Source organism: Delphinapterus leucas, chromosome 13, assembly GCF_059928025.1.
Source record: "Delphinapterus leucas isolate spDelLeu-1000000601 "Yukka" chromosome 13, BTC_Dleu_Yukka2, whole genome shotgun sequence".
NCBI classification, from domain to species: domain Eukaryota; kingdom Metazoa; phylum Chordata; class Mammalia; order Artiodactyla; family Monodontidae; genus Delphinapterus; species Delphinapterus leucas.
Window position 1 is genome coordinate 29,321,705 of NC_143141.1, and position 13,395 is coordinate 29,335,099.

Here is a 13,395-nt window from a genome sequence, read left to right on the forward strand (position 1 = left end):
AGAGAAGAGGTCTCTAAAGTAGATTGAGAAAATACATATAACCTTGGGTAACGTATTTATTTAAAACTAAGCAATTTTTCCCCAAAGTTCATTCCCACTGCTGGTGGGGGAAAATAGGCTTAAAGTTAATTCACTATCATCCAACTAAAATAACACCGTATATTTATAAATAAATACCACTTTAATCAATTTAAAATCTAATCTGTCTCTATAAAAAGACTGTTCATCAACACTGAATGGTGTTCAGGCCATTTCTTATGCCAAGGATACAAGGATAAAATTACATATTCTCATTGCACTGGTCCTGGGTTCCTCTTGTATATATTGCCTCTTTATGCTATCTTTTAATTGAAAAACCTTTTGAGATATTAACTTTAAACATCAGCCCCTGTATCCAATACACTGATTTCTGAAGTATCCAGAGTTGGTGCACCTCATGAAAAGGTATCTTAGTCATTAAAAAAGAAACCACTAGGATCTGAACTTTATCTGAACTTAGATCCCATTAGCACTACTAATAATTTGAGTCTCTATTCTGGCCCTTGGCTTAGGCTTTCACTTGCCATTTATACTAGTAGAGTATGTTACTCTTTCTCACATTTGTGCAACCAGGTTAGCTGACCTCCAATCCAGATACCTGCTACAACATACACTGGGTTTATGCAAGTTGTCTGAATTCTTTCTAAACCATACGACAAAGAGTGAGTTTCATCACTTCTATTCAACATAGTATTAAGAAGTGTTAGGCAGTGCAACTAGGCAAGTAAAAGGCATCCAAATTGGAAAGGAAGAAGTAAAACTCACTATTTGCAGATGATATTATATATAGAAAACTCTAAAGACTCCATCAAAAGACTCATAACTAATAAAATAATTCAGTAAAGACAGGTGGTAGCCAAAATGGTGGAGAAAGACACTGAACTCATCTCCTCCCACAGACACATCAAAATTACAACTACTTACAAAGCAATTATCTATGATAATAACCTGAAGACTAACAGAAAAGACCTTTCACAATCATACATGAAGAAGGAACCACAGTGATATGGGTAAGGGGCAGAGACACAATATAGTCAGGTCCTACAACCCCAGGGTAAGCAACCCACAGAGAGGAGGAATATCACAATTGTAGAGGTCCTCCTCAAAGAGTGAGGTGTCCGAGTTCCACATCAGGCTCGCCCTGTTCTGGGAAGATGTGCTCTCAGAAAGTCTGGCTTTGAAAACCAGTGGAGCTTATGTTTGGGAGAGCAGGCAGGCAATAGGAAAGAGAGAGACTGCTTTTAAAGGATATGCACAAAATCTCATACACTCTGTGTCCTGGCAGAGATGGAGTAGTTTAAAATGAGCCTAGGTTAGATTCATTTCATCCTGGAGGGCCTCCTGGAGAGGCAGGAGGCAACTGGGAATCCCTCTGGGAACAGAGATACTAGTGGCAGCCATTTTGAGAAACTCATTCTACTACTATAACAGTGGTTCTGGTAAGTGCCATTCTGGAATCCTCCCTCTACTTTCTTAGCTCTGGAGGCTCATTCATCACTAGTGTTGGTATCAGCCCTAAAACTCCTGAGCCATGCAGACAGCCACACAAGGACCTGACATCAGCAGGCTGGCACCAGCCTTGAGCCACCTGGGCTGTGTAGCCAGCTAAACAGGGATCTGGCTCTGCCCTCCAGTGGGCCAGCAGCCACCCCGGGACTCCCTGTAATGTACAGCCAGCCATGTGAGAAGCCTACCCTGCACTCCCAGAGGGCTCTCTGCCACCACACAAGGCACAGACTTACAGCCATCTGGGCTTGGAACCAGTTCTGCCTACCAGTTCACCCACAGTAGTCAGTCCACCACAACTGAGGGGTGCACAAGCCCACATATGGGTCATCCCTAGAGCAAACGGCTCTGGTGACCAGAGGGGAGTGTGCTGCTGGGCCCTTTGGACATCTCCTACATAAGGCCAATTCTCCAAGATTGGGAAATGTAACCAATCTACTTAACATATACAAATAAATACAGAGAATTAGGCAAAATGAGCAAACAATGTTCCAAATTAAGGAAAAGATAAAACCTCAGGTAACGAATTAAGTGGAGGAAAGCAATCTATCTGATAAAGAGTTCAGGGTAATCATCACAAAGATGCTCACTGAACTCAGGAGAAGAATGGGTGAAAACAGTGAGAATTTTTAACAGAGTTAGAAAATATAAAGAACTGCCAAACAGAGCTGAAGAACTGAAATAAAAAATACACTAAGAGGAATCAGTGGTAGATTAGATGATACAGAGAAACTGGTTAGTGATCTGGAAGACACAATCTGTTCACTCAGCTTGTTCACTCAAGCAGAACAGAAAAGAACTTTAAAAAATGAAGATAGTTTAAGAGACATCTGGGACAACATCAAGCCTAATAGCATTTGTATTATAGGAGGAAAGAGAAGAGAGAGAGAAAGGGGCAGAGAACTTATCTGAAGAAATAATAGCTGAAAAATTCCCAAACCTGAAGAAAAAGACATCCAAGTCCAAGAAGCAGAGAGTCCCAAACAACACGAATCCAAATTAGGCCACACCAAGACACATTGTAATTAAAATGCCAAAAATTAGAATCTTAAAAGCAAGAGTAAAATAATCAGTTAAATATAAGGGAACTCCCATAAGGCTACTAGCTGACTTTTCAGCAGAAACTTTGCAGGTCAGAAAGGGGTGGCACAATATATTCAAAGTGATGAAAGGGAAAATGCTACAACCAAGAATATTCTACCCACCAAGGTTATTATTCAGATTTGAAGTAGAGATAAACAGTTTTATGGATAAGCAAAGGCTAAAAGAGTTTAGCACTACTAAAATGGCCTTACAAGAAATGATAAAAGGATTTCTCTAAGTGGAAAAAATTTACATCTAGAAATATGAAAGTTATAAAAAGCAATCTCACTGGTAAAGACAAACATGCAGTAAAGGTGGAAGACCAACTAATTATAAAACTAATAGGAAGGTTAAAGGACAAAAGTATTACAATTATCTATATTTCCACTGAGTACATAAGGAATGCACATACACAAAAAGATGTAAAATACGACATCAAAAAACAGACTTGGGAGGAGTAAAAATGTAAGGTGGTTAGAATGTGTTCAAACTTGAAATCATTAACTTAAAATAATCATATCTATTTTTTTGTACACATACCTCATGATAACCACCATCCAAAACCTATAATAGATACGTACACACAACAAGAGAAAGGAATCCAAATGTAACACTAAAGGTAGCCATTAAATCACAAGAACAAAAGAAGAAACAAAACCTACAAAAACCCCTCAGAAAATAATGAACAAAATGGCAATAAGTATATACTCTCAATAAATAAACATAAATGGATTAAGTCTAATCAAAGGATAGTGACTGGCTGAATAAAAAAGACCCATATATATGCTGCCTTAAGAGAATCACTTCAGATCTAAAGACGCACAGACTGAAAGAGAGTGGATAAAAAGAGGTATTGCATGCCAAAGGAAATGAAAACTGGGTAGCAAAACTTCTATAAAAATATTCTTTAAAACAAAGGCTCATAAAGGACAAAGGATATTACATAATGATAAAGGATCAATACAACAAGAAGATATGACAATTATAAATATGTAATGCACCCACATAGGAACATCTACATACATAAAGCAAATATGAACATAAAGGGAGAAATTGACAATACAGTGATAGTAAGGGGTTTTAACATCTTACTTACATCAATGGACAGATCATGCAGACAAAAAAGAAATCAGTGAGGAAACATTGGCCTTAAATGAGGTAGTAGGTCAGATATAAATATACAATTAATAGGTAAAATTAATACATATATTTCACCAAAGACAGGAGAATACACATTATGTTCAAGTGCACATGGAACATTATTCAGGATAGATCATATGTTAGGCTACAAAATATGTCTCAATAAATTTAAGAAGATTGAAATGTCAAGCATATCTTCTAACCACAACAGTATTAGATTACATATTAACTACATGGATAAAAACTGCAAAGAACACAAACATATGGTATCTAAACAACATGCTACCAAAGAACCAATGGGTCACTGAAGAAACAAAAATTAATAAATACCTGGAGACAAATGAAGAAAAAACCACAACAATCCAAAACCTATGGGACACAGCAAAAGCAGTTCTAAGAGGGAGGTTTATAGTGATACAAGCATACCTCAGGAAACAAAAATCTGAAACTATTTTACCTCTAAAGAAACTAGAAAAAAGACAAATAAAACCCAATGTTAGAAGAAGGAAAGAAATATCAGAGTGGAAATAAGAGACTTAATAAAATAGAGAAAAAATTAAAACTAAGAACTGTTACTTTGGGAAAATTAATAAAGCTTTATCAAAACCCATTAAGAAAAAAGAGGTTTAACTAAAATCAGAAATAAGTTACAACACTACAGAAAAACAAATGATAAGAGATTACTAAGAACAATTATATGCTAATTAAATGAACAACCTAGAAGAAATAGATACATTCCTAGAAACATAAAATCTCCCAAAAGTGAATCAGGAAGAAATAGTAAATCTAAACAAATTTACCAGTAATGAAATTGAACCAGTTAAAAGAAACAAACAAAAAAACTCCCAAACCAAAGTCCAGGACCAGATGACTTCCCAGGTGAATTCTACAAAACATTTAAGGAAACGTTAATACCTGTCTCTCTCAAACTATTCCAAAATAATCTAAGAAGGAATCCTTCCAAACTCATTCTACTAGGACAGCATAATGCTCATCCCAAAACCAGAACCACCCACCCACACAAATTACACGCCAATATCTCTGATGAACAGAGATGCAAAAATCTTCAACAAAATATTAGTAAACTGAATTCAACAATACATTAAAAGGATCATCCACACCATGTTCAAGTAGAATTTATCCCAGAGAGACAAGGAAGGTTCAATATGTGCAAATCAACCTGATATACCACATTCACAAACTGAATAAAATTTATATGATCATCTCAATAGATGCAGAAAAAGTTTGAAAAAATACTTCATTTATGGTAAGAACTCTCAACAAGGTGGGTGTAGAGGAAACACACCTCAGCATAACAAAAGCCACATATGTCATTCTCACAGCTCACATCACATTCAACAGTGAAAACCTGAAAGCATTTTCTCTAAGGTCAGGAACAAGACAAGGACGGCCATTCTTGCCACTTTTATTCAACATAGTATTGGAAGTCTTAGCCATAGCAACTCGGCAAGGAAAAGACATAAAATGCATCCTAGGAGAAAGAAATAAAAATTGGAAAAGGGAAGTAAAACTGTAATCTGTGAACAACATGATTTTATATATATAGAAAACCCTAAAGTCTCCATCCCAAAACTGCTAGAACTCAAATTCAGTAAAGTTGCAGAGTACAAAGTTAATAATGCAAAAATCTGTTGCATTTTATATACTAACAACAAACTATCAGAGAAATTGAGAAAACAATCCCATTTACAATTGCATCAAGAAGAATAAAATACCTAGGAATAAATCTAACCAAAGAGGTAAAATACTTGTACTTGGAAAACTGATACTGGTGAAAGAAATTAGAGATGACACAAACAAATGTAAAGATATACTGTACTCATGGATTAAAAGAATACGGGTAAGATGACCATACTCCTCAAGGCAATCTACAAATTCAGTGCAATCCCTATCAAAATACCAAAGGCATTTCTCACAGAACTAGAATTCTAAGATTTATATACAAACACAGGAGACCCCAAAAAGCCAAAGCAATCTTAAGAACAAATCTGCTCCCCAATTTCAAACTATATTAAAAATCTCCAGTAATCAAAACAGTAGGGTAGTGACAAAAAAGGAACAGAATAGAGGGTTTAGAAATAAGCCCATACTTTTATGGTCAATTAATTTACAACAAAGGAGGCAAGATTATACAATGGGGAAAAGACAGACATTTCAATTAATGGTGCTGGGAAAATGAACAGCTACATGCAAAATAATCAAGCTAGACTAGTTTCTCACAGCGTTTACAAAAATAAACTCAAAATAGATTAAAAAGATAAATGTAAGACCTGAAACCATAAAACTCCTGTAGAAAACCTAGGCAGTATGCTCTTTGACACTGATCTTAGCAATAATTTTTTTTGGATTTGTCTCCTCTGCCAAGGGACAAAAGCAAAAATAAAGACATGGGCCATGTCAAACTAGGAAGCTTTTGTACAGTAAAGGAAACTGAACAAAATTAAAAGGCCCCCTACTGAATAGAAGATATTTGTGAACAATATATTCTATAAGGGGTTAATACCCAAAATATACAAAGAACTTATACAAATAAAAGGATTAAAAAAAATGGCAGGAGACGTGAACAGTTTTCTAAAGATAACATACGGATGTCCAACAGCAACATGAAAAACATGCTCAACATCACTAATTATCAAGGAAATGTAAATCAAAACCACAATGAGAGGGCTTCCCTGGTGGCACAGTGGTTGAGAGTCTGCCTGCCGATGCAGGGGACACGGGTTCGTGCCCCGGTCCGGGAAGATCCCACATGCCACAGAGCAGCTGGGCCCGTGAGCAATGGCCGCTGAGCCTGCACGTCCAACAAGTGTTGGCAAGGAGGTATAGAAAAAGGTACCATCACATACTGTTTGTGGTATTGTAAATTGGTGCAGCCACTATAAAAAACAGTAAGGTGTTTCCTCAAAAAAACTAAAAATAGACCTAACATATAATCTAGCAATTTCACTTATGGGTATTTACCCCAAGAAGACAAAAACATTAATTCAAAAAGATATGCACATGCAAATGTTTATTGTGGCTTTATTTACAATAGCCAAGTTATGGAAGCAACCTGTGTTCATCTACAGATGAATGGATATATATATGCAATGGAATACATTCAGTCATAAAAAAAGAATGAAATCTTGCCATTTGTGGCAACACGGATGGACCGCAAAGGTATTATGCTATGTAAAATAAGTCAGAAAGACAAATACCAAATGATCTCAGTTATATGTAGAATATAAAACAAAAACAAAACAACCAAGCTCATAGATACTGAGAACAGCTTGGTGATTGGAAAGGGATGGGGGTAGAAGAAATGGGTGAAGGGGGTCAAAAGGTACAAACTTCCAGTCATAAAATGTCATGGGAATATAATGTACAATATGGTGACTACAGTTAATAATACCATAGTGCATATTTGAAAGTTGCTAAGAAAGTTGATCTTAAAGTTCTCATCACAAGAAAAAAAGTGTAACTATGTAAGGTGATGTTACCTGGCCTTAGTGATCATATCAAAGTGTATACAAATATTGAATCATTATATTGTACACATAAAATGTAATGTTATGTCATTTATAACTTAATTTGAAATTTAAAATATTAAAATATTAAAAAAATAGGGTGAGTTTGGGGAGGGTAGAAGGTTCTTATTTCTGATTGCTTATCTCCCTAAACATACTAGGTCACTTTCTAAACATGACATACAGCCAGTTCAAGTGATTTACTTCTACACATGCTTTGCCATCATTTTTAGTTTTTATTATCAACATAACATACATATATTGGTTCATCATTTCCCTGAAGAGTTTTAAAGGTCTAGTAGGGGAAGCATTCACTCTTTTGAAATTTTACCTTAGTCTACATCATGTACTATGATCCCTCGATATCCAGGAGGGATTTGTTCTAGGACCCCCCACACCAGATATCAAAATCCACAGATGCTCTAGTCCCTTGTATAAAATGGTTTCTCTAGGTTATTTATAATACCTAATACAATGTAAATGCTAGGTAAATGGTCCAGTGTGCAGCAAATTCAAATTTTGCTTTTTGGAACTTTCTAGAATTTTAAAAAATATTTTCAATCAGTGGTTGCTTGAATTCATGGGTGCAGAGCCCACAGGTATGAAGGGTTGACTGTATCTGTATTTGACCACTTCCTTCTCCCTGGGGCTTATCCTTAGTAGGTGGGCATTAGTTTCCTCAAGGGAAATAAGATTTACCTTCTCCTCAGTTCTCAATTTCATTCCCTACTTAAAAAAAAAAAAAAAGGTTAATTTTCTTCCTTTTATTTGAGGTGCAACTGGCATAATTTTCCCTGGAACACTAAGATAAAAGTTCTAAATGAGGGCAAAGCTCTCAGAGAAATAAAAACAAAATATTCCCAGAGAAAAACATCAGTTTAGAGGTATTTCAAAATATTCTTATTTAAAAAAAACCTAACCATTGTATGAAATACAAATCACCATTTTTTGAGAGCTTATTCTTAGCCACACTCTAATAGAGGGATTTACATAAACTTTAATTTCCATTCTCAGGTAAAACATTAATTCTTAAACATTCTTAGTAAATTTGTAGCTATGCTATTATGGAATATACAATCAAAGTTTATGCACCTATTCACTATTAAAGATGAAAGCTACCATGGTACACAACACACACGCACCCACCCCAAGGGCAAGAACCATTTTCCAGAAGTTAATGGTCAGATTTTTTTTTTTTTTTTTTTTTGCAGTACGCGGGCCTCTCACTGCTGTGGCCTCTCCCGTTTCGGAGCACAGGCTTGGGACGCGCAGGCTCAACGGCCATGTCTCACGGGCCTAGCCACTCCGCGGCATGTGGGATCTTCCCAGACCGGGGCACGAACCCACGTCCCCTGCATCGGCAGGCGGACTCTCAACCACTGCGCCACCAGGGAAGCCCTGGTCAGATGTTTTAACAATAAAGTAGAATTCAAAAGGGAGATTATATTATTTCACAAAGTGTTCTGAATATTTGGCAAAGGGTAATACATTTTCCCCCTTAAGTCATTGCTTTTCTACTGTACTTTTGCAAGTAACTTCATCTTCATGTATAATCTAGAGCTGATTGGAGCTGTTATGACCTTCTCTCATGTACTTTGAATCTACTGAGATTTGAGTTATAGACAAAAAGATTGAATTGTATTTAATACATGGGAATTTATATGTAACCTAAATCCTAAAGATCAGTGCTCACTGACTGAGAAAATCATAGGGCATTGTTGCTTTAGTAAGAGTGACTTCCAGGGAGTGCTGGAGAAAAAAAGAGGTCCAATGAATTAGGCATTGAAGGTGTTCAGAGAATCAGCAAATCTGATGGTGGTTTGAAGGGAAGCAGGGAGATCGGGAAGTAACTAAAGAGTCATTTCTTTTCCTTTGAGGTAAATGAATGGTTTCCTTATGACATATTTGTATAGTGAAGAAATGGAACCATGTATACAATGAAGATCAAATAAAGAAATGTGAAAAGTAAACTGGTAGAAAATATCCTGTGTGTTTCTATGGCAATTTTCACAAATGTAGTCAAAAGATTGTATTTTAATGTTGGTTTCCCCTACTAGAATATAGACTGCATTATATCTATCTTGTAAACTTTTATATACTTGTTGTCTAACATGGTAGTGGCAATAAATACTTGAAGAAATTTATGTAAGCTTTGTAAAGAAATATAAACAAAGGGCTAAGGACCATAAAATAAATGGATATTAATACACTTCTTTCACTAAAAGTCAAGACCAGGATGGGGAGAGTTCGGATAATTAGGGATTGTGATTGGTCTTCTTATATGTTAGGCATTTCAAAGCTGACTGCACTGTTTTCACTGTAACTTAGAATACATAAACCTGTTGAGGAAGGTTGAGAAGTTGCAAAGGTAATGTAATTTAATTTTTAAAGCAGATATAAGCAATGCAAAGTTGAGTCCAACAAGAATACATGCCTTTGAAATCAGATTAACTAATACTGTGCCAATATTAAGGGATTAGAGCATTGTTCTCTGCTTTTATAATTCACATTCATTTACTAAATCTGTTACACTGCATAATAACAATCTACTCATGTAACTGTCTTCCAGAATGGATTGGATTTCCCTCCAAAGCAGAGACCATTTTCTAGTCTTCTTTATAGACTAGTCTTCTTTATAGATCAAAAACCATAGTAATAAACACTCTTAGGAAATGCTCACATAATAAACATTTTATGTTACTAAACCAATTTGATAAGTACTAGGTAGTATTCAAATTACCTTAAACTTTTTTTTTTTGAGAAATGCGAAGACTTTATTCAGAGCTTGCTATAGCCAGGGAGTCAGCCATGATCACTTGTGTTTTGGCAGAGACTCAAGGGCAGGTAGAGGAGTGGGAAAAGGGGGAAGGTGTCAGGTATGCCATGATTATTAGAGGCTGTTGACAAACATTTAAGGTAAGATACGAGTATGCCATTTTCAGTTTTCTAATTAGTTATTCCCTTCAGCTTGAAGAGTGGAATGCATTAAGTTCTTTAGGTAGTTAATATTTCCTAGTGACATCCTTGAGGCATAGGCAAGAATCTTAATATTAAATTTGTGAGGTATGCTGACTTCCCCCCACCCCCCAAGTAAAAAAATCACAGGTTATCCTTGTAGAAACTTAGATTCAAGTGTGACTTTGCAGTTGGCTTTTATCACAAACAAATGGAAAAAATTAAGTGAAAACATTTATAGAAGTGCATGTTCGAATCAGGTGGTAATAATTACAACTAGCAATTACTGAGTCTTTAAAGTCACTATGCTAATCCCATACAGTCTTACTGCATATACCTCTCTTAAGACCCTGTGAATTGGGTCCAGGTATGCTCCCTGTGTCTCCTCATTCCCCTGGGAGCAGCATCTACCCAAGACATTGTCTTAGCGTCCATAGATAACAGAAGCACAAGAGAATAAGTAAACACACTAGGATATTTAAAAGCTCTGGTTTCATCACAGGTGCTGACCCTTCTTTTGCTCTATCTTGCTGTGTGATTAAACCCAGATAGTGGGCTATACACTATGCATGGAGGTATACATTGTCCAAAGAGGTATTATTGCTGTGGGGAAGGAGAGTGACTATTTACTGAGTAATAATCCATTATACACTGGAATGCATGAAAGTATATAGTGATGGATAATACTGGACTAGAATATGGAATAGCTTTAAATGTTTTTCTGAAGGAAAGTCAAAGTGATTCCATAATTAAGTTATTTTCAATTACAGTGTGGGTATCAGGTAGGGTTCCTACAGGAAACAGATGGCATGGGGAAATTTTGTAATTTAGAAGAGTTTAATAAAGGAAAAATTTACAAGATAAAGCCAGGGTGTAGAAAACCCACAGAAATAGTGCAGTAGTTTGGAGCTGGCAAAAGCAGGGCTCTGTTAACACCCCTGGTTCTCAAGAGACAAGTAGGGGGGCCATGACTGGAACACAGTCACGAACTGTATCAAAACAACTGACTGACAGAAGCTGTGCTCTTGGATCCAGGCAGTAATCAGCCTGTGGTAACTCCATAGGTAGTAAGTCAAGTAGATAAATAACCAGACTTACCATTCTTGTTCCCTCCTATAGGCATCTGCTGCTTCCCATTGGTCAAACCTAGAAAAACTGCCATAGGATAACAGAGCCAGTCTCACTGATGAATTCCATATAGGATGGGGAATTGTTTTTAGGGGCACTAAATATATCCTGTACAGTATGGCAAATAATTTCTATTTCAATATAACTTTCAGGTGATGTATAGTTATCTCTATAATACTGCCTCCCTCATGTACTTCTAGTATACTACTATTATACTTTATATATACTACTTCTTATTGAAGGAAAGACAGAGTGGCAACTAGTAAACTCATAATTACATTAGGGCAGCTTTAGAGGCTGTTTTGTCACAGCCAGTAATGAGCTGATATACTATTAAGAATGGTCAAGATTAAAAAATTTTGTACTACTGATCTACCTGCCTGAAATTTGGGGTGTTTTTCAAAATAAGTATATACATGTATATAATATATATGTGTGTTATACTTGTGAACATTAAAACATCATGAGTTTAAGGATCTCTGACATAACAAAACATAGATCACCTGGCTGTGAATCTTATGACATTTCACTACATATTTGACCTTGAGAAAGACATTCAGATTCTCCATGTGTCATTTTCTTCGTTTGTGAGGATCTATATAAAATGGTAAGAATTAAACAAGGTAATACAGGGAAAATCTTTAGAGTGATGCTTTTACACAATAAACATTCAATAAAATTTGCTGTTATTATTGAGAATAAGTTAAGTAAGACCACAACATTTGATGAAATTTCTAACATAATTTTTAGAATAAAAATGAGGGAAAGACATGACAAAGGCATTATAAATATTATTAGATGTTTAAGAGTTCAGTATGTTAAGCAAAAATTTAAGTGTGGAGGTAATGAAAATGAGGCTTATGTATTTACTTTAAATATTACATGATTTCATTAGGCTTTCACTGATATTACAGTAATTTTCCCTCAATATCCTTTGTATTTTTTTTTTATCGTTTCATGGATTGCACTAGGTAATGCTCAATTTATGGTAACATGCCTTTATTATAGAAAATGGTATGCTTATAACTTGGATTGTGTCTGCAATGCTATTTTATGCTTTGAAAGTCCAGGAAAAAATATGATTAACCTCCTGAGGCCTTAAGAGTGGTACAATTTTGCAAGCTTCTTGTTTTGCTTATTTCCTAGTTTTCAATACATCTCTATATGTCCATCTCCATCTTTTTACCTCCACAGTGGAACTAGCCTCCAAGAAATAAAACCACCCATTTCAAGAGATTATCTCATATTGTTTCCAAGTTAGGGACCACCAACTCAAGTTCATTTTCTGAGCTGAGAGATATGGACCACCCCTTGGGTTTGACCCATGGAATGATCAACTTCAGAGGATTTTTTTATCTTCTACATATGCTCCAAAATAAGTCCACAAATATATGTCACACAATTATAACAGCCATTAAACTAGAATTATGCACAGACATATGACATAAGTTATTACTCATACCTTCTGCTTCTATATATGGAAAAGTTGCCAGTTTCTAAATTATCTACCAAGCAATGCAGAAGACCATTTATAGGAAGAGGTGACAGTATTTCGGCTTTAGTGTTTAACATATTTTAAGTACTTAATATTATACATGTGTTGGATGGAAAGGATTATTCAGAAGTTACACTATTCAGTCCCAAAGACCATCATTCTTTAGAAAATCTCCTAATTTCCTATTGCATGAAATAGACATTTTTCAAATTTCCCAGTTAGCTTTAGCAATATTTGACATGAACAAGTTCATGATGTGTTTTGCATAAATAAACTTCTCCCAAAGTTGACCCATTTTCTTACCATTTAAAAATAGAATATTCCTTTTTCATTTGTTTTTTTTTAAAGGACTATGGATTTTCTTTTGTTCAAAATTCCCTAATAGTAATCTCATGAGATATGATTACATACAAATTACATATCTTCTACACATAACTTCTGAATTGGAATTTCTAAGGGGCAAAACCTGACCTTTTAAAAAATAATTTAGTTGATTTTCTTTTACAATTATACAAATATATG